We start from the raw sequence: 14,710 nt of genomic DNA, 5'->3' as shown, positions 1-14,710 counted from the left end.
ATGTTTAGAGGAATCTGCTATACATGTTTCTTAATTTTTAAAGAAAATAATTTATCCTCTGTAGCTTCCGTTTTTTCAATCTGCTATATGTGGTGGTTACTAGAGGAAAGGTGAGTTGGGGGGATGGGTGAAATAAGGGATGGGGATTAAAGAGCATGCTTATCAATATAGAAAAATAACTAAAAAAAGGGGATCTGAGATCCTTCCCATTTTAAGTTCCTGAGATCTCATTATTAATCTTAAAATTAAAGAAGTCATGATATTGATTGATATACAGCAGTTTGTAACATTTTTTACCTAAAAATTTCAAATAACTGCAAAAAAATCATATGCATTTACTCTAAGTTATAAAATAAATAACTTGAATTTCTTCAGATTTTACTGGCAGATCTAAAAAGACAAAAATATTTACTACAAAATTGTGGTTCTCAATTTTACTTCAATGACTAATACATTTATTAAAAAAAAAAAGTACAGCTTTTTTTTTCTGTCCTTTTCCTGCATTCAAGATGTCTGAGCAAGGATGTGGTGGGTCCTCCGTTGCAAAATTCTGGATTTCCCTGGGTCTTTCGGTAGGACCTGTGATCAACTGTGCTGACAACACAGGAACCAAAACTCTGTTTATCATCTCTGTGAAGGGGATCAAGGGACCACTGAACAGACTTCCTGCTGCTGGTGTGGGTGCCATGGTGATGGCCACAGTGAAGAAACGCAAACCAGAGCTCAGAAAGAAGGTACATCCAGCAGTGGTAAATCCACAACGAAAGGCATAGTGGAGAAAAGATGGTGTGTTTATTTTGAAGATAACACGGGGGTCATGGTAAACAATAAAGGTGAAATGAAAGATTCAGCTATCACAGAACCAGTTGCAAAGGATTGTGCAGACTTGTGGCCCAGGATTGCATCCAATGCTGGCAGGATTGCATGATTCTTTGGTGTATTTGTTAAAATAAATAAATAAATAAATAAATAAATAAATAAATAAATAAATAATAAATAATTTGCTCTTCCTCCCCAAAATATAAAAATAATAAATTTTTAAAAAGGGACAATATTTATTGACTACATGAATACACTAACATGAAAATACCATGCTTCATTTTCTGATTTGTAGATTTTAGGTCATTATTTGTGAGGTTTTAACTTTATATTTTAAAGTGGTAGGAGAGCACTTTCATGTGTATTTTCCACAGTATAATTATTCATATTTAAAAGTTTAAAATTATGTTCAAATATATTTTAATTACATTGTTTTTTCTATTGTATGAAGTTATAAAACTAGCATAAAATATATAACAATTGCTCAGTCATTGTATGCATGCCACAATTATTTAAAAACTATAATATAGAATAATAGTAGATTATAAAAATTCAATTTGATCCTAATTTATTGAAAACAGTTGAGCTCTTAATTATTTACTTTGCTTCATAAAACTCAAAGTCTATTTATTATACATCAGGTATGCCTTGAAATCTAAGGAAAAAAAAACGGGTCATATAAAAAGGAGAAACTTGCCTAAAGGCTAGGCAAAACCTTAGTGCAGAAAAAAAAGGGAAGGGAACTAAGTTTACTGTACATAAACATTTTTCAGCCCTATGTTTCCTGTGAACACAAGACAGTCAACATTTAAAAGAGAGGGCGCTTGGGTGGATCAGTTGGTTAATCGGCTGCCTTTGGCTCAGGTCATGATCCCAGGATCCTGGGATCAAGCCCCACATCATTGGGCTCCCTGCTCGGCGGGGAGTCTGCTCCTCCCTCTCCCTCTGACCTTCCCCCCTGCTCGTGTTCTCCTGTGCTCTCTCTCAAATGAATAAATAAAAAGTCTTAAAAAAAAAGATTTAAAAGAGAAAGTAGCTAAGTTGGCTGTGAAGTCAATAAATATTAATTGGTAATAAACTACTTAATTTAATTTTCAGAACACATGTAGTTTTAAGATAGTCATTAGTGAGAGGAAATACCTTTTTTGAGGGAGTTACTCTTTTGCCCAAATTTTGTAGTAATTGAAGAAAAAGAATAGTCAGAGATAAAATGAAACTTTTACTGTTCTTATGTAGCTTATTGTGGAATTTTTAATTTCCAGTATTACTGTTTTCTGTCAGTTGGTATGCAAGAATAACCAGTAACTGAATAGCTGAATTCAGTTATTTATCCAGCAGAAAGAGAGTTAAATGTAAAGGACAGTGAATGAGGATATCAAAGAGATATCTGCACTCCCACGTTCATTGCAGCATTATTCACAATAGTCAACATATGGAAACAACCTCAGTGTCCATCAATGGATAAACAAATGGATAAAATAAATGTGGTATATAAAATGGAATATTATTCAGCTACAAGAAAGAAGGAAGTCTGGCCATTGTGACACCATGCATGGAACCTGGGGGCATTATGCTTAGTGAAATAAGCCAGACAGAGACAGACAAATACTGTGTGGTGTACTTATATGTGGAATCTAAATAAAAAGTCAAAATCATGGAAACAGAGAGTAGAAAAGTAGATACCAGGGGATAGAGAGTTGGGGATTAAAAAAGGTTATAAGCTTTCAGCTGTAAGATGAATAAAGTCAGAGGATCTAATGTACAACATGGTAACTATAGTTGATAATATTGTGTTGCATAATGGAAATTTGCTAAGAGAGTAGAATGTAAATGTTGTTACACACTCAAAAGAGATAAATATGTGAGGTGATAGATGTGTTTGTATGTCTTAACTAACTAGATGGGAGGAATTCTTTCCCAATGTATGCATGTATCAAATTATCATAATGTACAACTTAAATATCTTACAGTTTTGTCAATTATACCTCAATGAGGCTGGAGAAAGAATAGTGAAGGGGCTTGTGGACTAGGCGGAAAGAGGTTCATTAAGTAGAATGTGGGGTTAGCATGTGAAAGGAGAAACTGATGACTATGTTAAAAGACAAAGTACTGAGCTACCTAGAGTAGTCAAATTCATAGAGAAAGTAGGATGGGAGTTGCCAGGGACTGGAAGGAAAGAGGAATGGGGAGTTAGTATTTAATGAGTAAAGAGTTACAATTTAGGAAGATGGAGGAGTTCTGCAGATGGGTGGTGCTAATGGCTGTACAACGATGTGAATGTGCTTAATGCCACTAGATGGTATGCGGAAAGATGGTTCAAACAGTGCTGCTTGTGCTATGTACAGTTTATCACAATTTAAAAAAATATGATATAAAAATAAAATAAAAAAAAAGATAAATCCCACTGCTCAACAAAAAGAATGCATTCCTTCCTCTTACTTCCATTCAACCCAAGGGGGAGGGAGAACACAAAGCTGGGGCATAGGATCTAACACCCCTGTTTCCTTTCAGTTCTCCTATTTCCATCTGCACTGACTGGTCTGAGAGGTAGGAAAATTTGATTCTGCTTGATAATCTCTTATATTCTGCAAAATCTTTCTGTTCTAATACCTAAAATAAGCCACTTGTGCTGAAAAGTCCAGAATTGCATGGTTTTTATGTGTTTGTTTTAATTCTTTTCTCCTAAAATAACTTCTCTAAATGCCATGATTAACTCCAATATAGTAACCAGTTTGGAGGAAAATTACTAGAGGAACTAAAGCACCTCTGAACTAGAGGAAAACAGACTATAATAATCTCATCATGTCAATAGCTTTCTCTAGAATATATATGGCTTTCTCTTTACCCACAAGTAAAGTCCTCTTTTAATGTGATTTTCAAGACTTTCTATTTTTCTAAACTGATCTCTAATATATAGGATAAATATACAATAAAACCCCGTGTCTAAAACTGAGTTATCCTCACAATACTACACAGTACGTTTATCCCTTCCTCCCTACCTCTGCCTGTGCCATTTCCACAACCTGAAATCTCACCTTTGATCTTATCTTTCTAAATTACATGTAGATTTTAATTTCCACTTTAGCCTTCTTTAACCTTGCCAGCTCATGGTTTACACTAAATCTTCCTTAGTAACACATTTGAAAAGTGTTCTTTCATCCAGTAATTTGCCATGCCCTTCCCAGGGACACCTTTGAGGAATTATGTGGTGTTTGGAAAGTATGGAATTCTGTCATTATGATGTTTGCCTGATGATGATGTATTATAATACATTCACAAAGGATTTTAGACTCTGAGAATTTGAGTGACTTGCTTAAGATCACTAAAATGGTAGGTAGCAATATTAAGAATACACCCACAAGTTAACCTGACTCATGAGTTTGAAGCTTTTTCTTATATAGCATTCTGTATTGTTTTTCAGTCCTTCAAATTTTTGGTAACTTTTGAAGACCAGTTGCTAGGAAACTTTCCAAAGCCACTCAGCCTTTCTCATTCCACCCCCCTGCACCCCCACCCCCGGCTCTCTCTCATGTGCTCTTGCTCTCACTCTTTCACACTTTTGCTCTCCCTCTTTATTTCTGGATTGATTTCTGTTGCTCTTGCATCTGTAGCTGCCTTTCTCACTACTGTATGCAGATAATAAGCCAGGATAGTAAGTTATATTAATGTAAATCAAATGCCTATGTCATTAGAATTTCATAGAGTCTGATATGAAATAAGATGAACAAATTTGTTTCCAAGCTATTTGTTCTCAATCCTAGGTCAGAAAGTCAACTCAATACATCATGCTTGCTTTTTCAGGTCCAAAGAAGTTTTGGGCTACCAAATGGAGATCCCAAATGTTTATCATAAAATTTATCTTTTTAACTCTTCTAATTCTATCTTACCAATGGAAAAATTGTATTAGTTTGTAACATAAAGACACATAACAGTTAGTGTTTTGTGAACATGGGCACGTCAGAGTTTAAGGATTATGATCTTTATCTGTGTACTCCAGAAAGTGTGTGATAGTCGTCATGTTTGTTAGAGCCAGCCCAGTTCAAGGTCTAGTATTTTAATTCCCAGCATTCTTAGTAGCAGCTATCCTAGTGTCATGAATAGAGTGGGAGCTGAATTACTGATAGTTGATGAAATATTGTATGGCCCGCATGTCAGAGATAGCTCTGCTCAGTAAATGACACAGCAAGTAATAGAATTCAATTAAGATATTTTCTCATTGATATATTTAGTACAATGAGATTACAATTTCTTATTCATACTGCAGCAATGATGTAAGTATGACTTATGTCACTACAGTTTCTTGCCCAATATCCTTTTTGTCCTCTAGCCTTACTAATATAATCTTAATTTAGTTAGGGGTAAAAAAAAATAAAATAAAATAAAAAAAGAAGTGTTGTTTTCCTGGCTCCTTTTCCTCTAAGGGTTGCCATGTGACAAGGTTTAGCCAATGAAATGTAATCAGAAATTGAATTGGGGTGGAGGGAGTCATGAAAGTTTTTTTTGTTTTTTCTTGAAATAAAGGGACAAACTTAGCTGACATGAACCTCATGACCTCTACCTTTTTCTTTTGCAGTTTTGACTCTGATGTGGGGCAGCAGCCTGTGAATGGGAGGAAGAAAGGAGCTTGGTTAATTCCTTTTTGCAACATGGACCAATCCTAAATGGCTTACTTCCAGACTTCTGTGTTATGTGATTAAAAAAAAAAAAAAATTTGTTTAAGCTGGATAATTGAGTTCTTTCATCGGTAGCCAAACACAATCCCAATTACTATACTCTTTTCAAATAGAATCTAGTATATAGTAAGAGAAGCAAGGTACAAGTATCCTTATAACCACAAAGACCTGATTTTAGGGGTACTAGTGATCATAACTTGTGTGATGAAGTCTCCTACAGCTGTTGCACACTGTAGAGCACCAAACTCCGACAAGGTCAAGGTCAAACCCAATAGTACACTCCAGTAAGTTTTCCATGCTCTATGGTTTACCAAGATCTTCCAAATCTGAAAGCAGAAGGGAGAATTTCCCTGGAATAATGAAATATTGAAATGATGAAACATTATTTGTTTGGTATTTGATTTTGGAACAATGACCTATTTCAAGATTTGAAAAAATAAATGACTGATCAGGTCATTCACCAAGAAAAAATAAAATAAAATTAACTCTAAATGCAAATAGTAAGACAGATATACATATGTAAAATACTTCTAGCATGTAGTTGCATTAAATTTATTTGTGATATGAGGCCTGCATTTTATGATTTAATTATCTGAATCCTCTGAACTTTTAAGTCAATTTTGACAAATAACAGTTTACGATTTATTTATGCAGTAAATAATTTTCTTTCAAGTTTAGCCATATGTCTAAAACTTTCATTATTAATTAACAATAAATAATCATTGAGAGTTTATTGTGTGTACTAGACATCACCTTAGTTAGAGTTGGCTTACACTAGCTCTTAAAAGCCTGTTCTCATCTCTTCTCAGTTCTCGCTTCAGTGGCATCACATTTTGAGCTTGAAATCTGCCATACTGGGGGATATCTGGGTGGCACCTTGGTGACTCAGATGGTTAAGCATCTGCCTTCAGCTCAGGTCATGATCCCAGGGTCCTGGGATCGAGCCCCACGACGGGCTCCCTGCTCGGCGGGGAGCCTGCTTCTCCCTCTCCCACTCCCCTTGCTTGTGTTCCCTCTCTCGCTGTGTCTCTCTCTGTCAAATAAATAAACAAAATCTTAAAAAAAAAACAAATAAATCTGCCATACTGGGAATGCTTACACTAAAGAAATCGGCTAATGCTGCAAATCATTCGTGTGTGTGTGTGTGTGTGTGTGTGTGTGTGTGTTGGGGTGGGGCTACTAGTTGCTAAGCACCACGTGCATACCACTAAAAGGATATAAACCTAAGACACCATTCTTATTTCTTCAACAAATATTAATTTAGCCTAATTCTATGTCATGTACATGTTAGGTTCCATGACTATTACAAAGATATTCTGCATGATCCTTTCATTCATTCGTGAAAATTTTTAAAATGTACACTACAAGCAGCCATGCCCTGCTGCTATTTGGAGTTTACATTCTAGAGGGCAAGGTCTTCAGTTCAAGGTGTTTACAATATAGCAGGGGTTATTCCATCTCCGCACACACCACTGTAGTGCAAGGCAGTGTGATAAGGACTGAGGGAAGGCAAAGTCAATGGGTAATGTAATTCTGAGCAGGAGAGGGTGCTTGTGTGTCATCTGGTAAGCCTTACGATGCTTCACCAAAGTGGTACCATTTGTCCTCAATCTCAACATTTGGAGAAGAAATTCATAAATTAAAGTGAATGTGGGTGGTAGGCAGATAGCTAACTTCCTTACTATTTTGAACTTATTTCTGTTATTTCCTCATATTTTATTGTAATAATGTTTATGTGTCTTTTTTCCCATTACGCTTTGAGAACTCTTCACAAAGCAGAAGATGAATACTAGACTGTTTTGTCTTCTGGCACAAAAACTGTCACAGTGCAAATCCTCAACAAATGCCTCCGGACTGAATTCAGATGGGAGAAATAAAAGGAAAATGCGAGCTATGTTTAGGAAATGGTGAGCACTGTAATTTGGTTGAATCAAAGATTATGGGAAGTAAAGTGCATTAAGACAGATAAATAAGAAAATGAAGTGAAATCAGATCATGAATTTGTTACATAGACAGAAACTGACCTTTATTTTTAGTGGGCATTTAAAAAGTATTTAGTAGGGGAGAATAATCAAAACATGCTCTAGAAGGATAGTCTGACAGATGAGTTTGAATGTGGATTACAGTATAGAGAAGCAATAATGGACATTTAGAAAATAATGAAATAACATAGGTCGCAAATCAAAATGGACTGAACTACCAAGGGGCCAAATGGAATGAAATGATAGAATACAGTAGACTCTGAGGTAGATAAAACAAGAAAATTTGTTATCATATTGTATGAAACAGATGAGTTGGATGAAAAAAAATACCTTAGAAGTTCTGAGCCAAAGTGAGTGGAAACATGAATCTATTAGAAAACTAAGGAGTTTCAAAAAATACTTCTTTTTTTGTCTGTTTATATTTTCAAGGATGTGAGATTTTTGTATATGTTGAGTTAGACTATTAGATGGCTTATAAATATGTGATATAAAATATATTAAGAAAAATAAAATTCAGTATAATGTTTATTTTCAGAGTAGTATGACACATACTTAAAAGAAAGTCATATTTATAACATACTGAATTATCACTGAAAATATATAGCATACACCAAATGTAGTGCCTGATTTATCTTTATCCTTAATCAAAATTTCTACATTCACCCAAGCCTACTTGAAAAATAAATAAATAAATAACTCTACCAAATTTCTATGTTCACCCAAACCAGTAAAGTTGAAATAAATTACTTATATTCCAATAGCTCATAAAATATTGGTAAATTTTTCTAAGTATACTTTGGGGTTGTTTAGTAGTTGTCACATTAATCTGAAAGCAAATGACATGGCTAATCAAATTGATAGGTTATTTGCCGAAAGACTATAACACAATTGATCTATTCCCAAAAGTTCCATTAAACTTACGTGAGTTTCACATATAGCATAATGACTTTAGTTTTTCCCCAGTTTTATTGAGATATAATTGACATACCTCATTATATAAGTGTATAGCATATTGGTTTGACTCTAGATGTGTGACCTAGAGTGTACCTTATGTTATAAATTCATATTTAATGAGATGATGGTTCTTATCTAAATGACAATGGAACACAAAGTCAAGTTTTATTTACAACTAATTCACTTGCTTGACTTTAATGTAAAATTAAAATAATTTCTGGATGGCAAGTTAATCCTTTTTTGCCACTAGCTACTTACTAAAAGTGAGTTATTTTCATATTCTTTGCTAAAATAAGGCCTATTATAGGGGTGCCTGGGTGGCTCAGTTGGTTAAGCGTCTGCCTTCAGCTCAGGTCATGATCCAAAAGTCCTGGGATCGAGCCCCACATTGGGCTCCCTGCTCAGCGGGAAGCCTGCTTCTCCCTCTCCTACTCCCCCTGCTTGTGTTCCCTCTCTCGCTGTGTCAAATAAATAAATAAAATCTTAAAAAAATAAAATAAAATAAGGCCTATTACCATGTCTATAAAACCATCTATGAATTCACTTTTTCCATTAAGTAAATGACACAGAATAATATTTGAGTCTACCTCAGAAGAACATTTTTTAAAAGATTTATTTATATATTTTAGAGAGAGAGCACACAAGGAGGGGGAGGGTCAATGGGAGAGGGAGAGAATCTCAAGCAGACTCCCTGCTGAGCACAGAGCCTGATGCAGGGCTTGATCTCACCACCCTGAGATCATGACCTGAGCTGAAATCAAGAGTTGGCTGCTTAACCCACTGAGCCACCCAGGCACCCCTCAGAAGAACATTTTTGAGAAAGAATTAGTTTTAAATGTTTTGAGTTGTTGAGAGGAGAAATTCCTGTTCGCTAGTTCCTAAGTATTATTATGATGATGGATATATGAAAATAATAATATGAACAATAATTTTATATGCAGGAAATACTAGCAAAGACCTCAGAGTTAAGGGACTAAAACTGGTAAGTAGTATGATGTGAGACTTTAACTGCCACCAATTCTTTGGGGCCTTAGATATGTTAATAAAGATGCAGATTAACTATTCTTGGGCTTCTCATGGGGGGGGAAAGACAACATACCAAATTTTCATCAGAGTTTCTTATCTATTTTGAATTCTAAAATATTCATTTCAGGAAAGTCTAACTAAGGTATGTGAGAGTGTGCATGTGTGTACATTGTTGCTAGGTATGATTTTTGTTAAAATATATATGAATACAAAGAATTATGAACCTGAATTAAAGAATCCTCTGACAGCAGCAAACAACAATAGGGAAAATATTGACTATTAAGGGGACACACATGGTGCCCCTGGGTGACTCAGTCAGTTAAGCATCTGCCTTTGTCTCAGTTCATGATCCCAGAGTCCTGGGCTCAAGCCCCGCATTAGGTTCTTTGCTCAGTGGGGAGCCTGCTTCTCCGTCTCCCTCTGCCTGGCACTCTGCCTACTTGTGCTCTCTCTCTCTTTGTCAAATAAATAAATAAAATCTTTTAAAAAAGGGGGGAACACAAAAAATTTTTGGACGATGGTTGAAACATAATGAAAATAGTAAATTGGGAAATATTTCAACTGCCTCTGTCTTGTCATGTGCATTTAGTAATATACAAATGAGGAAACTTAGAATATCACATAGAAAAGCACTTAAGATTTTTTTAAAATGCATAATATATTATATAAGATCTGCTTGGGAGTTAAAAACAGTTGTGTGGAAGTGAGTAGGGCATGTGTTTATCTCACTGAATATTTATTTCTGACTTATTAATAACCCCATAATTTTTTAGATTCTACTCAAAATGAATATGCAAGTCACATCTTACTTAATTTTTTCCTCATAGAATAATGTTACTGCTTTTTGATGAATTTAACAAAGATTCTGAGTTGATAACATTGATAATTCACTCCCTATCGTATCTGACTAATTGCCTTCTTTAGTTATGAGCTGATGAACAGAACATGAACTTTATTGAAGAAACAATTAGAGGTTAATAAAATCTAGTTTTCCCATCAGAAACAAATACCTTTATAGTAGCTGGGCAGAGTCACCAATGATGCAGTTTACGAATGGAGAATATTATGCCCATTGTACATAGGAGGGTAGTTTTTTATGTGCATTTAAAAATGATAGTTCCAAATTCTTCTTAGAATTTTACTTTATCATGGTGATTAATAAATTATGTTGATGCATCAAGGAAAATTAAATGATAGAGCAAAAATATAATTCTTAGAATAATCAACAACTCTGACTCATTAACTATGTCCTAAAGGCTGCTTTTTTTAACCTTTCAGTGATACCAAATATATAACAATCTGAGAATCTTCTTACCACTCTGCTCCGAATTCATTAATATCTTTGGCCAGAATTATTGTAATGATCCCCAATGGGTCTCCCCACCTCTACCCTTCATCCCTACAAGATATTCTCAACACAGTATCCAGAGTAATCCTAGAAGTCAGACCACTTCTATTTTCAAAACCCTGAGTAAAAGCAAAATTTCTTACAACGGTCAAAATCCCCACATTATGTGCCCTGCCCCCCTAAGTCATCTTTCTAACCTTTATCTTTTCTCTATTCTCTTCTCGCACCACTGCACTAGTCTTGCTTTCCACCATTATCCTTGACATGCTTCCACACTACTGTTTTCCACACTAACTAGTCTGTCTGCTTGAACATTGTTTCCCCATATATCCACATGTCTAACTCCCTTATGCCCTTCAAATCACCTCTTCAAGGCTATCTAGAACACCCTATTTAAAGTAACACTTCCCACACAATATTCATGGCCCTCCTAACCTTGTTTTACTTTACTTTATGGTATTCATTGCCTGCTAACTTACACATAATTTACTTGCTTATTGTGTCTATTGTGTGCTTCCCTGTTGGAATTTTTTCTTGCTTTGATCACTGGTAAATCCCAAGATTTAGAAAAGTAGGGTATAGTAGGTTCTCAACAAATATTTGTTGAATAAATGAAGACTTTACTACAGTTAAAGAGTTGGGGAGGGGCGCCTGGGTGGCTCAGTCAGTAAGCATCTGCCTTCGGCTCAGGTCATGATCCCAGGGTCCTGGGATTGAGCCCCACATTGGGCTCCCTGCTCAGTGGGGAGCCTGCTTCTCCCTCTCCCTCTGCTGATTTCCCTGCTTGTGTTCTCTCTCTCTCTCTCTCTGTCAAATAAATAAATAAATAAAAAATCTTAAAAAAAAAGAGTTGGGAAAAAACAATAATCTCTTACTATTTCAAGAAAAATAATTAGCCCAACAATAAAGTTTAGAATGCCAATTAGTCAGTGAGCATAAATAATTAAACTGCCACTGAAAAACAAGAGGGGTACTTATTAAATGCCTGCCTTCCTTTATATGATTTAAGTGTCTGTTCCATTTCTAGGCAGATTATAATCAAAGCTATAGAGTATTCATTTTGTACATAGAATTCTTGGTTGACCATAATCAGAGAATTATTTGAAGGGAGAAACCACACCACTATTTTCTTAAATGCTAAGTTTAGTGTAATATCATACCAGTGTATTTTAAATAAATATAAACACAGTATATATTATATAATAAAATAATCTGAACTCCAGGTATATGAAAAATATATGTTATCTCTTAAGGTGGTTTACTTATTGTAATGATTATAGGAACATGGTATATTCAATGGTGTAGAAAGTGGGTGGGATTCCAATTTCCTTAAGAGGGTCTTATACTGTCATGGAAAGTCAGTACTGGCTTAGCCTGCAGATGTTCTATAAACTCATTCAGCTGAAATGTTTCCTAGGTTCTGCTATTCCAAGATTATAATTTTTTCTAGCACAAATAAGTCCTTTCAAAAAAACAACCAGCTTACCACTAAGAGTCCCTCTCTGTTAAGCAGGTCAGTAGGGTATACTTCTGTGCCAAAGTCCACAGAAATGGATGGAAGGAACTTTGTGAGTTTAAAGTGTATCATTCCAATAAAAGCAAATGAAATTAGATAAAAGTTGCATTCGTTGAAGTATTGTTTCATTTTGAATGTGAAATAAATTCATATCAGCTCTTTTAAGCAAGACAATTGTACATTTGTCCCAAGGTCAGGATGTAGCAATTTAGGTTTCCTTTGAGAAAAAAAAAAATGTAGAAAATATTTCAGCTCTTTTTTTAATTAAAAAAGAGAAGTAAAAAAGTGAATACTGCTTTTCAAACTTTATCTAACTAAGCACAAAACACATGGAAAGATGCATAAATGTAAAATTAACTTTTTGCTGTTCAGAAAAAGAATTTGGATTTGAGAGCAAGAGAGCTAAAATAAAAACATGCATAATTTACACTACAGATGGGTATATTCTCTGCATTAAATGATACCTAGCAATTTCAAGGAGAAAGAAAATAAAGTGACAATCAACATTAAGAAGGTGGCAGAAGTAATCAAACACATGCCATGTGTAAGAAAAGGCATAATGAAGTTTCCATAAGAATCTTTTTTCATGACTCAGACACCAAATAACTATTTCACAAGCTTCAGCAGAAGTTCCCAGTGCACTTATCAATAATGCATCCAGCCACAGCTTTAGATATTAAAACAAGAGGAAGTTGACTATATCAAAGATCCAAAGTTCAAACATATTATACTATGGAGCTTAAAACCAGAAAAGGAAAATGTAGGGGTGAGGAAGGTGGATTGTGTGCAGATACAAAAAAATACTTTTGTTGAAGGTTGAGAATAAATTAGTAATGAGATACAGGGCCTTAAATCTTACAAATCAGAGTTATACCGAAGATCCCCTAGGTGTGAAAAAATGTTCACCCTTTAAATAATATCTGTTAGGCAATGGAAAGATGGAGATCATTGTAATTTGAGTTATTTGCATTGCATGAGGCAATTCCATTGGCAACTACAGTGTTTGCTGAAAATCTCAGCAGAAGACAAAGAGCTATAATGTAGACCTTTACATTCAGGATTGAAGCACATTAATAAAGCAACAAAGTAAAGTTTGCATTGCCAGGTTTGATAATTATAGTTGCATAATTGCAGACAGAGATTCAATATGACCCTAATCATAATTCATAAATAAAACGTTATGGGGAAAAAATCCTCATTATAAGAATAACTGAGAATGTTGTTTGCTGTGCTTTAACAAATATTATAGTAAGTACATGGCCCTTTAATTTACTTGGGCCTTACCATTTTGCATTGCTTTTTGTTTACTATTATGTTACTGAAACATTCTGGAAATATTTCAGTTTATTTCGAAGAGTAAAGTCTGCAAAAGACTTTATGGCACTGTAAGTTTCTGATAAATATCTGAAAATTATCTCTTGATTAATTAATAGGACAAGTAATTAATTAATAGGACAAGTAAATAAAATAAACATTCTTTCCTTTATGTTTGGTTCTCTGGAAGCCAGCCAAATGAACTTCAAGTCTTGACAGAGGTATTAGGTAGCAAAAATTCAGAAGATTTAGCAGATGGCAATCACATATGCAAAATGCATGGTTTTAGAGTACCAAAAATTTTAGTTTGGGTAAATTTTAGAAATTTTCCTTTGAAGTTAAAGCAATTAGGGCACTGTTTTCTAGCTTGGTGTCTTAAAAGTTTTGCTTGGATTATGGCTATAGTTTCTATGCTTGGGAACCTAACTTAAAGATGTTAAATCTGATAAAGCCTATATCTGGATCATTCCCAGGCTTCATTGATTGAGATTATACTGTAGTTAAGGAGAAAGGAAGTCATGTGTATCTACCTTACTTCTTCGTTAGACGCACTTAAAAATCTTAACTCCAACAAAATTTAAGGAAGAAAAAATATATCAAGATAAAACTAAAAAAAAAAAGGTGTCAATATCTTTGTGTCCATCTAAAAGTCACTCTTAAAATAAGAAATGATGTATATTTCCCCCGTGAACTATCAATATCACTACAATATCACTACAGAATCAATACAATTCTAGATGGAATGGTGATTTAGTTTTCCTATAGGAGGATAATTCAAACTCATAAATAATTTCTCGGTGTAAAGATATTTTAACTGCTAAATCAACAGCAGTAGGCTTCCATTCTAGAGCTAAATAGCACATCATTTTAAGTTGCTATATTTTTAAAAAATGAGGTGCTCCTCTCAATCGACAGAGTGTCTGTTAAAAACTCAAGGGGAACAGAATTGAAGAAATATGTTCTGTTTGACTTCACAGTGCTCAGGATACACTTAGTAACTTTAATATGTGGTTTAGCGCATTTTAGAAAGAATGTTTGGTGTCACTGACAAAGACAGAACTTGTAATGGGACTTTCTT

At 34.6% G+C, this 14,710-nt stretch overlaps 1 pseudogene; it reads left to right on the top strand.

Annotated features, from left to right (window-relative positions):
• The first annotated feature begins 498 nt into the window (after window positions 1-498).
• Window positions 499-998, top strand: LOC118549617 (large ribosomal subunit protein uL14 pseudogene; annotated as a pseudogene).
• The last annotated feature ends 13,712 nt before the right edge of the window (window positions 999-14,710 follow it).

This window comes from Halichoerus grypus, chromosome 9 (assembly GCF_964656455.1).
Source record: "Halichoerus grypus chromosome 9, mHalGry1.hap1.1, whole genome shotgun sequence".
NCBI classification, from domain to species: Eukaryota; Metazoa; Chordata; class Mammalia; order Carnivora; family Phocidae; genus Halichoerus; species Halichoerus grypus.
The sequence above is the reverse complement of the archived record's forward strand: the minus strand, read 5'-3'. Positions and strand labels throughout refer to the sequence as shown.